The following is a 12,761-nucleotide window of genomic DNA, read 5'->3' as shown; positions in this document are numbered from 1 at the left end:
CCCTGGCCTTAGTAGAACATAAGAGGCATGAAGAATTTGGGCCTTTGTTTTATCCCACATTTATTCTCTAGGTAACCTATACAAGTCATTTAACCCCCCTTGGTCTTAGTTTCTCTAACTGTAAAATGGATATCCCAAAATTATCTACTCCATGGTGTTGTCTGAGAATTCAATGAGGTAATTTTGTTGTTGTTGTTGTTGTTTTTTTGAGAGAGATCTAGCACAAGTAGGGGAGGGGGCAGAGGAAGATGCAGAGAGAATCCCAAGCAGGCTCCACACTGTCAATGCAGAGCCTGATGTGGGCTTGATCTCACGACCACAAGATAGTGACCTGAGCCAAAATCAAGAGTTGGATGCTCAACTGACTGAGCCTCCCAGGCTCTCCTCAATGAGGTAATTTTTGCAGTGCATGCCCTACTGTACCTGATTCCAGCAACCAATAAGTGTTCTCTATTGCTACCGTTCCCCACATTATGCTTAGAATTGATCATACCTGTCTAGTGAGGTGCTGTGATTAACACTGCTAACATTCTGAAGGCTGCTTAAAATAGAGAAGGGTTACTTTGCCTGAGATTTTGCATTAAGGTTGACACATTTTTTTTTATTAGATAGTCCTCATACAGATTAATGAAATGGAATGAATCTGTGAAGTTATCTACATAAGGAGGCCAATGTGGCATCAAAGCAATGAAGTCCCTGAAAATATCAGCCACATTTCTAGTGTCAATTTAACCCTAGCATTTATAGAGCTTTAAAGGACCAAAGGACGAAAAGCCACCTTTCTTCGCTGCTTCTTTGACTCCTCTATCGGACCCTGGACTTTTGGTGCTTGGGGAATGTGTCCATTTCACTCTTGGCCTTTTAGGATCTGGCAGGTTGCCTGACATAAGGGACCACCAATAATTTATGTTAAAGAAATGAAAGTATTCTTACCTAGAAAATTTCGAAACAAGTGGGAGAAACCAAAGTTAAGGAGCAAAACTCTGAGTAGTTTTGGGAGTGGGTATCATCAACTCATGGTCACTGCAGCCACTGTGAAGTTCATTGTGCAGTGAAGTCTCTCTGGATTTCATACATGGTGTGGTTGAAGGGGCGTGGACATTGAGGTCGGACAGATCTGGACTCGACTGCGGATCTATCACATAGTGGTTGAGTGATAGTCGGGAATCTCTTGTCCTGTCGTGTGGGAGTTTCGGCACCGTTTCCACGGGATTGTTGTGGGGATGAAAGATGTTGGCGTGAGCTGTTTAGTACCTTGGGCTCTCTCTTTGCCTTGATTTCTGGACCACTCAACGACTCCACAGTTGGCATACTTTACCGGGGAGGTCCTAAGAGGAGAGGCAGTCTCCGACGAGTGTCTTGAGAATAAGGATAAGTAGGCCTTTCTGGCTTGGCTGGCCTTGTTGGGTTGACCTGAGTAAGCAGTGTGCGGTCTGTGACTCTGGCACGGAGATCAGGATACTTGCAGGGGTCCTTCGTGTGCTGCCTTGTCATCCTGTGACCTGGACCTACCACCCGACTCTACTCGGATCCACCCTTCTCTTTCTGTCCTCATTGCCTGTTCCTTAGTCCAGGCTGCCCCCTGTCTTTCTGGACTTCTCAATGACCTCCAAAGTGGTCTTCCCGTTTGTCTTCTTCCCTTCCCTCTCCAAACACCCAAGTCCACCCAGAGCAGCCAGGGTAATATTTTAAAAACAGAAGCCAGATCAGGCCATTCCTTTGCTTTAAAGTATATTATAGGGATGCATGACAGAGCATCAGCCTGGCTCTTCCCTCTTCACCTCATACCGCCTTGCTCCTTGCTCTCTCCAGATACACCTGCCCACTTTGCAACACACCCAGTGCTTCCTAACTCAAAGTGGCCCTTTTTAGGTCACCTCTCTTGGCACACTCTGCCCCTGGCTCTTCCTGTGGCTGGCGGAACTCCAAGCCTGCGCTCCGCTATTACATGCTCAGAACCATCCTCCCTGACCCTCTTCATGTCCATCACATCACAACACTAGCAGAAATGACCTTTGTTATGATTTGATTTGGTTGCTTATTACCTGTCTCCTCCCACTCTGTTAGAATGAAAGCTCCATCGAAACAGAAGCCGTGTCTCGTCACTGCTGTGTTCCTGGTGTCCACAACAATGCCTGGCGCATGAAGGGTTCTAGCGATATTTGTTGAATAAAGCAGTGAGAAGAGAAACTCTGAATCTGTAAGAATATAAAGAGTACATTTATCAGATTGGGCACTGAGTGAGTGTTGAATCACTGTATTATACACCTGAAACTAATAGCACACTATATGTTAACTGTACTGGAATTAAAATTAAAAACTTTAAAAAGAATGTATGAAATCTGTTCCACTGTGTGGAGGAGAGGGCTGATTATGCCAGTGTTTAGGAGGTTGTGGTAAAATTTAATGGGATCTGAGAGGAAACTCTCGTGCTCACACATACAGGAAAGAAAATGACAGGAATCACCTTTGATGCAGAAACATTGCTCAATTGCGACAGCATCTGGATGCATTGGACCCTTGTGGTCAGGAGTGTGATGGCAGGAAATCGTGACATTTGAGATCAGATCCTCCTGCCTCTGCTGATTATGAGCTGCTGACTGTTACTTGCTATCCTGTTTTCTTACTTCTCCACGTATAAAATGGGGACAATAATGCAAGCAGCATTGCTAGGGAGATTAGCAGTAGTCTGTGTCTGGCACTCTTCAAAAAACGGAACTTTTATTTTACAGTGGAAATTTTCAAAATACTATTAAGTCATGGCATCAGAAGTCCAATTTAATTAAACAACTAAATTGATTAAATAATTAAATAAGTGCTTTCAATAATTATCATAAATGCTGCAGAGAATCCAAAGATGGGTTAGGTAGAAAACATGTCCTAAATAAATAAATAACTGAATAACTAAAAATAAATGACTAAATAACTAAAAATTAAATAACTAAAAGGGTAAGATAAGTTGTAATGTTAATAGCAAATCCATGTACAATGCTTTATGATTTGTAGAGTGAGTTTTGCCTGCCTCTTTAGAAAAGAATAGCATTAAAAAAATACCGTTTTATAGACTTTATTTTATTTTTTTATTAATTTTTTTTAATTATTTGTTTTATTTATTTTTGAGAGACAGACAGAGAGTGAGTGGTGGAGGGGCAGAGAGAGAGGGAGACACAGAATCCGAAGCAGGCTCCGGGCTCTGAGCTGTGAACACAGAGCCTGACACAGGGATCGAATTCACGGATAGCAAGATCATGACCTGAGCTGAGGTCAGATGCTTAACCAGCTGAGCCACCCAGGCACCCCTGACTTTATTTTATTTTTTGAGTAATCTCTATGCCCAACATGCAGCTCACACTCACGACCCTGAGATCAAGAGTCACATGCTCTACTGACTGAGCCGGCCAGGCGCCCCTTGTATGCTTTTTATTAGTTGGTTCCCACTTCTACCACATGAAGCAAATGTAATATGGGCTTCCTGACCCTTTGCAAATCAGGGACCTCTCTGAACCTGACTTTGCCAGTAATAAAATGCGAAGAGTGGTAGTTACATTAGAGAGTAGTTGTGATGACCCTCAAAAGTGTAGGGTCTGGCAGGAGAGTCAGTCTCTTGCCCCAATCTCTGATCCTGGATCCTGTTTTCTTTCTGTAACATGCTGCTTCCAGATGACTGTAATATGAAGTATTTTGTGTCACAGTCCTCCTGGAAGGGTATCAAAGTGCCATAGAAGTTCGGAGAACAAGAGAAAGAGAGAGAAATGACATCTATTTGAGAGGCTCAAGAAAAACCTTTATCTTGGAAGAGATAACACTTGGTATGAGTCTTAAAGATCAGGTAGTGTTTTGACAGATAACAAGGTGAAGGTAACAATGTGCCATTTCAGTTAAAAGGAGCTGTTAGAGCAGTGAGGTGGGTGCATGGAAGTTGCTGCAAGCACATTGCTTGAGTGTCAGGTAGGGAAGGATTCACCTGGGTGGAATGGTAGGTTCTGCGTTATGGATGGCACCTAACTAGAGGGTGCATGTACAGTAGGGCATCCTAGCAATTATTGATCACCATCTTTTAGGAATTGGGTCAAAGCCAGATGGTTTTGGCAAAGGATACAGAATAGAGGTAGAGGAGATAAGCAGACCACCTACAAAGCTCTCACACAAGTCTGGGTAAAAAGTAATAATGGTAGTTGAGATACCAAGCAAGAGATAGACCAAATAAATGAACCACCACTCTGGCAGTGACTGGGTGATGGTGGTGAGGGAGAGCTGTGGGCAAAATGGCTTGAGCTTTTCAGCCTAGATGACTGGGGAGAGTGATAGACATAAGTGGGTCAAGGCAAAGAGGAGGAGGAGGAGTAAGAAGAAGGCAGTGAGCTCCTTCTTCAACATATGTTGTTTAGGGTATTTGGGAACATCCAGTTGGAGGTTTTAATCAGACAGTTGGTAACAGGATTTTGGGACTCAGGGTTAGAGATAGACTTTTGAGTCTTCTGCACACAGCTTATGGCTGAACTATGTAGTGTTTGAGCTCTCCCATGGGGGTGAGCACAGAAGAGGAGGGTTCAAAGGAGAGACGAGGCTCAGTAAGAGAGCTGGTCGGTTCTTTATTTGGAGTTGGTATCAAGCAGAACTGGTGTCAGGCAGAGAAGGAAGCATCAAAAGAGGGAGGAGGCTGAGCAGAGCATGAAGCTTGGGGAGACAGCAGATCAGAGTTTCATCAGGAGGGGCAGGTGCGTCGCTTTAAATGGTTTTTACATGTTGAGGACATTGTGGGGTCTCAAAGTCTTAGAGATTTGATGATTAAGAGCCTTTGGAGCCCTTTAAGAAAGCAGCTGAATGAGGGCAAAAATTGGATGTAGGGTGGAGAGGCAAGACCGACTTCCAGAAGGCAGAGAGAGGCAATAGTTTGAGGAAGGAGAAAGAAGAAACAATAGAAGAAGAGAACACGGCCTCCTTCCTTTTCCTAAAACAGGGTCATGAAGAGGGAGATATTGAAAGGAAACATAGGGTGAGCATGGATGAACACGGGATTCCCTTCTCAAGGGAGAAGGTACCAGTAATCAGCTCTTTAGATAATGAGTGTGGGTGCCTATTAAACAATTATTACCCTGGATAGTTGAGCCAAAGCTGCTTGAAGTAATCGTTTTAAACAGTTTTTTGCTGGTCCATCCTAGCCTGGCTGTGAAGGAGGTGACATTTGGCTTTGCTGCTGTGTCCCCGTCATGCTGATTTTCCCTGGTTGGCCTGGGGAATTTCTCCCCCCAAAATGCACACACACATGCTCAGGAATGAACAATTGGTTTACCTGGGTTCTGTTAACTAATGAATCTGATAAGCTACATGCTGCTCCTGGCAGCAGACAAGAGCTATTTCTGATGAGTTAGCCTTCTGGAGCCATAGTCTCTTTTGCTGTCTAATCCACTAAACGTTCACGTGGTGGAACCTCAAGTCAGGAAGGAGGGGCAGGGCAGGAAGAAGTGTGGGGAGATTTTGCTCTTCCGATTTTACCTTGTTTGTGGCCACGTGGCCCTTCTAGTCACTGAAAAATATGCTGCCCTGTCCTCCAAGTAAAACTTAAAATCTTTTAAAAGATACAAAGCTTCTGTGTCAGCTACAATTAAAAGCTTCTTTTAGAGTTTCTGATAACTCAATTGTGGCTGAACTCAAGAACAACAGATCTTAAAAAACATATGTTTTTTTGGTGCCCTAAGTACTTCACCTGTCAGTTGGGTGGTCATCTCTGCCTCTATGGACCAACATTTGGTTCTCCTGGATGAGGAGAGAGTCTCATTGGACTGGGATGCATGAGCCTATGTGTGCTGAGTTCCAGCCCATGCATCCTAGACTGAGCTGGCTGGTGAAGACCTATTCAGAAGCCTGGTATCAGAAGCCCCCCCTTTTTTTTGGTGCCGATGTGCGCTCAGCCAATGGAGGTGGCACCTTGGACACTAATTGTGGCATAGCTACCCTGAACTTAATGACTATTGCTGGCTGAGTTATACTGTATCATGTTCTAAACCCAATTGCACAGAATTCTTAGAAAATCTATGGTTGAGAGATAAAATATGTTCTTGGAGGATCAATGATGAGATGCAATATGGTGTTATGGGTAGAAGGCTTGGCTGGGAACCAGAAATTCTGGATCCTACTCTCAGCTCAAATCGTTGCCTTCTACATGCTCATGAGAACTTATTCTCTATTCCCAGAAAGGAAAGCTAATATTCCCACCCACTCTCTAAAATCATGAGATACAAATGGAGACTAGGGATCTGAACATACCATAAGAGCAACATTGCTCTCCAATACATTTGGAAATTATAATTATATAAGCTGTTTCTGGAGAGTGAAAACAATTAATAGAATATCAGTTCTATTTGCAATAAATATTTTCAGTGCGTGTTTATCAGAAGCCTCTGTATGTACCATACCCAGCCAAGCGCAAGCCTGGGCAAAAGTTTTTCTATTTCACATTTTAGCTAAAGGGAAGAAACTCTGCATGTGCCACCATGTGGCTTCCATGTTGGAGGTGCCACCATGAGTCTTGGCACAACTGGGAGAGGTTTGCAGCGTGGCAATTTGACTGGATTGCACAGGGCTCTGCCAGGAAGCTGCCACCAGGGCGATACGCCCCAGAGAGAGCGCTCAGGGTTTTCTTTGCTATTTTCCATTTGGCAAAAGAAATCCTACATTCTACCTTCAGTGGAGCAGCTTTATACCCTCTTTCCTCCAGTGAGGAAAGTTTGATATTTTTTTTTTCCAGACTTCATTTGGCAGAAAACCAGATCTGAAAAAACTTTTAGCAATTTTTACTCATTTCTTATAAGTATATAAAACATTGAACTCATGCCAGTTTAAAGTTTACCCCCTCTTGTGCTATATGTGGTCAAGACAGAAGCTGATCTTATGGGGAAAATCCCAGGATGTTTGTGCTGCCCATTATTATTTCACATTAGAGTTGGAAAGATCCAATCTTTAACTTTACTTAGAGAGGAGGAGGCCCAGAAATATGGGCAAATTGTTTAAGATCACAAAGTATGTAAGGGGCAAAGTCCTGATCCAGAACCAGTTCCCCTGACTCAATCTAGTAATCCCTGCATCTTGGCAGATTAGGGTACAGAGCAATTAAATGGAGAAGACTGGGGGTGGGGGGAAGGTCGTTATATTTTGAGACAAAATGAAAATCACATATAAATAAGAATCTTAGCTTTGCAACACAGATTCCATTAATTTCTTTAACAGAAGTAATACTTCTGTCTTCATTTTACCTGTTAGCCGGGCAATAATTCTGAATTTCTTCATTATCACTTGGGCAGTTCCCTTTCCCAGAGTGTTTTTTCCATAGCTGTCTGTGATCCTGACAGTGCTTGTGTGTCCATGCAGTGGGACTTTTGGCAGAAAAGAAAGGATTTTAGCCTGGTTTCCTGCAGGAAGAAGGCTTACAAGATTCATTCTTGTGTGTTGCCTTTGTTCATTCTTGAGACGTGGTTGGCATCACCTTGGCAACTCAGTAGAAGCCAATCATTGCTCCGTCGGTTTCATTACAGCCTCTCCTGGGAGCAGCCTTGGCTTTGGCCGGAACTGGCACCAGCTGCCTTCCTTGGGGCACAGAGCCAGTGTGGGGAGGGGGATGGGAATGTCTGGGGCTGACACTGGCTTAGTATTTATATCTCCAGTCATAGAGTTCTCCCAGCGTAGATAGGGGCAGGCGGCAGAGTGGGGAGGAGAACATGGAGGGCTTCATTGTGAGACCACATCTGTACGTTGGCAGATTCGTGGACCCTGGACAGGATATCACAGTGTTGGGATAAGTGGATAGTCACTGCCAGGTATGGGGTGGTTTGCCCCAAGGTGCACAGTGGAACTTTTTTCTGCTTTGGGAATTTGCAACCCAGTTCCAGATAAATGGGAAGATAGGTGGTGGGGTAAAGAGGAGTAAAGGGATACAGGAAGAGACAGGCAACTCCACAACTGCTGAAATCTTGGAGGTGGGGGATGAGAATGGTCAGTAACAAGGAAAGTTTCTGACACACTGGAGAAATACAGTAAGCATGGATTCCCTCCACCCTCCCACCCTCAGCACTATTTCATGGTGTCCTGGCACCTGACCTCCTTGTTGCTCATCTGGCAGGCATTGGTCAGCAGCAGCAGCAGACTTCTAGTGAGCACCTACCCTGTACCGTCATGTATACATTTTTTTTTAATGTTTGTTTATTTTTCACAGAGAGAGAGAGAGAGAGAGAGAGAGACAGAGCATGGGCAGGGGAGGGGCAGAGAGGGGATACACAGAATCCAAAGCAGGCTCCAGGCTCTGAGCCATCAGCACAGAGCCCAACGTGGGGCTCAAACTCACAGACTGCGAGATCATGACCTGAGCTGAAGTAGGACGCTCAACCGACTGAGCCACCAGGCGCCCCTGTACCGTCATGTATAAAGCACTCTACTAGGCCATGGCCTTCATGAGGGTGTAGTGCTCCTTTGTGTAAATTAGAAATTGGTAATCCTCTGGGCAGAGGTGGCTCCATGGGCCCAAAGCCTGGCAAGTGACCAGCACTCTTTTGTGAAGAAAAAGGCACTCTCCCCCCCCACCCCCCCTCAGAACAGGGTCCTAAGCCCACAGCTTGTGGAATTTTAACAAAGATTTCAATTTCCATTCACCCCCTTGTCTGGATATCGACCAAATGTGATGGCTCCGTGGTTGGCAGCGATGCAACACATTCAGAATCTCTTAGGACCTAGTGAATGAAAGAGCAAAATGTCTAGGATTTTATGTTACTTTGGGCTTTCCTAAAGCAGGCACTAAGACAGGGATTCAATTGCAGGTTTCTTTGGGAGGTGAATCCAAGAAACACTGAAGAAGAATGGAGAAACAAGACAGGGAACTGTAAGAAACCAATATAGGGTGTGTCATGCAAGTTAGCACTGTGGGCAAGGGGGTTTCATTGCAACGGGGAGCTCTGAGAGCCAGTTTGGAATACGTGTCTCCAGGTTTCCCCCTCCACTTCCACCTCTGGGCAGGGGAGCTAAAGTATTTACCCCACCTCCTATCAGTCATTGGGTGAGGCCTGCTGGGTTGGTGCTGGGATGGTCCTTCTGGTGTGCATCAGGTGACAGAGAGGGCTGAGGCAGCCAGAGAAGCAGAGGCTGAAGGTCAGGCCAGCCCGCATGGAAATGGTAAAGATGGTGAGGATATGGTCAGGACCCTGGGAGCATCTGCTTCATGTTTACAGTTGGCGTTATCACAGAAGTTTCTGGAGGGCTCCAAAGCTGTAATAGCAGAGCTGATGAGTCTATGAGTGCCTGCACAAGACATAGCTCCTCACCTTTCCTAAATAGGCTTTATAGCTGAACATCAAAATTTCATTTATTTTTAGAGTACAGAGGATACCCTTGGGACAGAGTTAGTTTTGCTAGGACCCTCAGAAATTAAAGGTCTCATGGAGCTGAGCTTATGGGTGGCAGACCTGGGGCCTGGAGTTGCGTGAGGTGTGATTTCGCATTAGGGTGTTGTAGGGTCATCAGGATGGCAAGTCTCTGAGCTGGTACATTGTGAGTGATTGTTGCTTATCAGCATCCTTTCCTTTAAAAGGTCACTGCTCGCTAAGTTTGGTGTAATGCAAATCCTGGTACACATTGGTTGAAACTTTTTATTACAGAATAGCACTAACCATGACTTGAGCACCTTCTAGAACATCAGTCATACGGTAGGTCCTTTATTCTCCGGAACATATCTAATTTTCACAATCCTGAATTCTGGATCTTATTAGCTCCATTTTAATGATGAGGAAACTGAGCTTCAGAGACAGGGGGTTAAGCCAGGTTTATGTGAATTCATTTACCCCATGTATTGGTAGGCTGCCTTCCCTGGACAACACTCAGTATTAACTAGTGGAGTGAGGAGCACAGAAACCCTATCATAAACACCTTTAAATGTCCTCTCTTCCTAGTAAACTGTTCTTTTTCTTAAAGCACATGGATATGTATAATTTTTGTTTCCCTATGAGATGATTCCCCACTCAGGACCACTTTGTAAATGTTAAGTACACAACAGTGTATTACAATGCCTGGAAACATCTCTGTATCCATAATATATGTTGAAATAAATTTTACAATATGTTAAGCATCAATTAAAAAACTCCTGAGATAAAAATCAACATCACAAAGAAATACTACTGCATACTCACTAGGATGTTATAATAAAGAAGACAAGACAGTAACAAGTGATGGCAAGGATGTGGAGCAAGCGGAACCCTCATCCACTGCTGGTGGGAATGTAAAATGGTGCAGCTGCTATGGAAAACAATTTGTTAGTCCCCCCAAAAGTGAACTCACATAAAGTTACTGTCTGACCTAGAAATTCCACTCCTGGTATGTGAAATGAAAGGAGAAATGAAAACATATGTCCACATAAAAAGTTGTATATGGATGTTCATAGCAGTATTCGTAATAGCCCCAAGATAGAAACAACCCAAACGTCCATCCTACTGATGAATGGATACATAAAATGTGGTAAATCCATGCAATAGAATGTTATTTGGTCATGAAAGGGAATAAAGTAACGATTTATGCTACAATATAGACGAACCTTAAAAACATACTAAGTGAAAGAAAATGTTAATCACAAAAAGCTACATATTTATGCTTCTATTTGTATGAAATATCTAAAACAGGCAAAGCTGTAAAGACACAAAGTAGATCAGTAGGATGGGGAGTACAGAGTTTCTTTTTGGGGTGATGAAAGGAATGTTCTGCAATTAGATAGTGGTGATGATTGTCCAATCTTGTGAATATGCCAAGAATGTGCCCTTTTATTAGAGGGGCGAATTTTATGGTATGTGAGTTATATTTCAATAAACAATACAAAACAAAACTTGTTTTGGCAGGATATTTGTGTTGATAAAAAATGAGTATCAACATTAACCCCAGGACTTCTTGCTATTTAGGTAATGTTTTGGAAACATTCTTTCAGGTTGTTGCCAAAGCCCTTCATAGTCCATGAGTTTATTTTATTCAATTCCTTCTTGTGCAAACTAATATAATGTTTTAGTTATGTCTTAACCTTGAACACCTTTGAAGTCCTTCAAGTCAGGACAAATCCACACAACTTTTAGGAAGGAAGCACATCAATCTTTCTCCTTTCCTCTGAGATGAGAGAAAAGAGAGTAAGACAATGAACACAGCTCCCAAAATGAAACAAAGCTGGGATGTTGATGTAGGCAGGTCTCTCCAGCCTTGGTCTGTCTTATTCTGGAGGATGGTGTCAGGTCTAATGCTTCAGGGTGCAGATTTAAATCAATATAAGGACACAACATTCCGACAATCGGAGCCAGTTGGGTTTCAAGCAGTTCATCGTTGCCCATGAAGGCTTGTGGAGACAGACCAAAGCTGCTCATTGAGAGGAGGCTGATGGGCTGACTGCAAGGTCATATTAACTCTGAGAGGCCATGATTCTGGTTCCCATGCTGTATTGCTCCAGTTCTTACAGCAGTGACTCTTTGCTCAAGGAACCATCATCAGCTGTGTATTTGGAAATAATTTAGAATTGGTTGGGAAGAAAGCAGGAAAAACAAAGCACCAGAGGCTGATGCTTGTTGTTTGCTTGATTTTCAGAGAGAGCAGTTGATTCTAAAGCCAGAACTTTTAGAGCACTAGGTAGGGAGCCAGGAGGTCTGGGTTCTGGGCACAGATCTCTACCTAACCTAATTGGCTGGGTGACCTACTGCAAGTTGTCTATTCTGTCCTGACCTAGAACTTGTTTATTTGTAAAACACAGCATTGAGTTGGGCTGACCTTGAAGGACCTTTAGGCTCTGAAAAATTCTGGGATTTTTCTCAATAACTTTGACTTTTCATAGCAAGTCTCACACCTGCCTTTTCCTAGGTTCTGGTTGGCCTTTGCCTGTTTCCTCCCCCCACCCCTGGCATATATGGACTATTTAATTATGATTAAAAAACCACTTCCAGTACTGTTCAGTTGTTCTGTCTCTGTGTGCACCACCATGACCCTCACCACTGTGCCCTGGAAGGATGTTGGCAGGAGGGGGTCAAATGCCCCAAGGTCCAAAAAAGGCTTATTACATAGGGGGCTGGGGGGAACGTGGGGGGAAAGTGGGGCAAAGACGGTTAGTCCTTCTTGGCTGCCACTTTCCTCGTGGCTGCAGGACATTGCTTAGCTCTTCTCTCTTCCTCTTGGCCTGGATGTGTATCCACACCCTTTTCTTGATGAACTTGAGCACGCACTTGTCCTTGGAGACCTTGAGCAGTTCCATGGCATGCTTCTCATATGGGGCAAAGCCACACACCTCTCGGATCATGTGCCACATGAATTTGGTGTGCTTGGTGAGGCACCTGTGGCGGTTCGCTGTGCCTTGGCTTGTTCGCGTTCTCAGTCACTTTGTGGCCCTGGTTGAAGCCCACAGCCATAGGGTAGCTCAGAGCCATGCTGCTGCTCCTTAGTGGCTCCCGTGGCGGAAGGCCTTTGCCTGTTCTTAATTCCTTTTGTTGCCGGGAAGGCTTGCCATGTGCATGGCCACCATTTTTCTTGCCAGTCTTGCCCTTCTTCCCTGATCTTCTTTAAAAAATTTTTTTTAATGTTTATTTATTTAAAAAAATTTTTTTTTTCAACGTTTATTTATTTTTGGGACAGAGAGAGACAGAGCATGAACGGGGGAGGGGCAGAGAGAGAGGGAGACACAGAGTCGGAAGCAAGCTCCAGACTCTGAGCCTTCAGCCCAGAGCCCGACGCGGGGCTCGAACTCGCGGACCACGAGATCATGA

At 44.1% G+C, this 12,761-nt stretch overlaps 1 protein-coding gene and 1 pseudogene across 1 annotated transcript in view; one reads left to right on the top strand and one right to left on the bottom strand.

Annotated features, from left to right (window-relative positions):
* KIF5C (kinesin family member 5C) overlaps positions 1 to 12,761 on the top strand; it is a 141,879-nt gene that overhangs the window by 36,310 nt on the left and 92,808 nt on the right. The gene's annotated exons all lie outside the window — the stretch shown is intronic.
* On the bottom strand, positions 12,108 to 12,425 carry LOC124516396 (60S ribosomal protein L36-like; annotated as a pseudogene).

This window comes from Lynx rufus, unplaced genomic scaffold (assembly GCF_022079265.1).
Source record: "Lynx rufus isolate CCGP_SWC_20201006 ecotype Redwood Valley unplaced genomic scaffold, mLynRuf1.p SCAF_2, whole genome shotgun sequence".
NCBI classification, from domain to species: Eukaryota; Metazoa; Chordata; class Mammalia; order Carnivora; family Felidae; genus Lynx; species Lynx rufus.
The sequence above is the reverse complement of the archived record's forward strand: the minus strand, read 5'-3'. Positions and strand labels throughout refer to the sequence as shown.